General features: G+C 50.6%; 1 pseudogene; it reads left to right on the forward strand.

Annotated features, from left to right (window-relative positions):
- The first annotated feature begins 743 nt into the window (after positions 1–743).
- LOC136543750 (putative F-box/FBD/LRR-repeat protein At5g22610) lies at positions 744–1,678 on the forward strand (annotated as a pseudogene).
- The last annotated feature ends 273 nt before the right edge of the window (positions 1,679–1,951 follow it).

Genomic DNA, 1,951 nt, shown 5'->3' on the forward strand with positions numbered 1-1,951 from the left:
CGTGGCGCACACACGTTCAATAAGGATTTGGCCATCCTTGTGCTCGTGGTGCGCGACGAAGCACAACTGGAGGTTGTTCAGTGTGCCCATGCTTGCAGAGATTAGTTTCCGTCCGCCAAACGACGATTGAGAGGGATCGGAGTCCATGAACTAATTTTCTCTAGCAGTGCCTCTAAACCAGTCGTGGCCTCGTGGCTCGCCTTGGTTTGAGACACTGAACTCTCACTCTAGTTCACCGTATATGATCTAATCTATTGAATTCTAAACGATGAGAGAACGGTGCCAAAGACGGAGAGACAGTAAGGGTGAAAATGGTACGGATAATTTTCGACCGTATTCGAGACCGAATCTGTTTAGAGGGGTTCATATCCGAGTCCGGATATTCAACATCCGATACCGTATCTATATCCAAATACTCAAATCGCATATTTATGATGTCGATATATATCCAATTGTATCATATCCGGCATGGTTGACATTATCCGTATACGAATCCGAATCCGGCCAGAAATATGAAAACAAATATGATATCAGTGATATCCATCCGTATCCGATCCGTTTTCATCCCTAAGAGAGAGCATATCATGTGCTCCCATCCCTTTCCCTTCCCATGCTCCCACTTCATAAAAATAAATGTATGAAAAGATCAACCAAAAAAATATGAATGCGTATATGTCGCATGGCTGCACGCACCCAAAACCCTATACCCAAAACCCTACGGAGCTTCAGCCAGCCGTCGTGTTTTCCCTTTCCCCGCCCCGCCGCACCCAATCAACCCACCGGCCGGCGACCATGGAGACTCTGGCGGCGGATCGCCATGCCAAGAGAAGGAAGCCGGAGGCACCCGAGAGCGCGGAACAGGAGGGTGGAGTGAACATCTCGCCACTACGAGCGATGAGTGAGTCTGATTCCAATCATCCTGGAGCAGAAGGAGACGAACCCTACGTCCAAGATACGCCGCCTGGAGCCGGCGGAGAGGAAGGAGATGGGGTCGACCGAATCAGTAGCCTCCACGACACCATTATGTACGAGGTCATCTCTGGTCTCCCCACCAAGGATGCTGCCCGCACCCAAATCCTCGCCACCCGGTGGCGCCATCTCTGGCGCTCCACCCCTCTCAACCTCGATGGCGGTGACCTTCGCACCATGGATGTCATCTCCCGCATCCTCTCCGCCCACCGGGGCTCCGGCCACCACTTTCGCTTCCCCACACAATGACTACAGGACCACCCCGCCATTGTGGATACATGGCTCCGATCCCCCGCCCTCGACAACCTCCAAGAGATTGACTGTTGGATCCGCTCCATTTGGGGGGGCGCAGGTGTTGCAACCGCCACTTCAGCCGGTGTCTATCTTCCGGTTCTCGTCGTGCCTTTGCGTCGCCACTCTCAGCCGATGCCACCTCTCTGACGACGTCGCCCAGGCGCTTCAGTTCCCCAAGCTCAAGAAGCTCGCACTTCAATGGGTCCGCATTTCGGAGGATTCCCTGCATAGCATTATTGCTGCTTCTCCCGTCCTCGAGTGCCTGCTGCTTAGCACCGTCTTTGGCTTCCACTGTCTCAGGATCAACTCAGCTAGCCTTACAAGCATTGCGGTGGGTCATGATGGGTATGACACAAGAGTGACATTCTTAGAAGAATTCATCATTGAGGATGCCCAATGTTCAAAAAGGCACTAGGCGATTTCTAGGCGATGACCCATAGCCAAGAGCCTAGGCGTTTTAAGGTTTTAACTTTAATTAATACACATTCATATATTACCTAAGATTATCTTAAATAAAAGAAGAAATATGAGACATGTGGACCTAAAGTTGGAAGAAAGGCCCATCAAAAGAGCCCAGCCCATCTTATTCATACTCCTCCCAGCCCCTTCCATCCTTTTCTTATAAAAAAAGAAAGAAAAGAAAAAAGCTCCTTCCATCCGTATGAACCAGCTTATCCTTATCCATCCG

This window comes from Miscanthus floridulus, chromosome 3, assembly GCF_019320115.1.
Source record: "Miscanthus floridulus cultivar M001 chromosome 3, ASM1932011v1, whole genome shotgun sequence".
NCBI lineage: Eukaryota > Viridiplantae > Streptophyta > Magnoliopsida > Poales > Poaceae > Miscanthus > Miscanthus floridulus.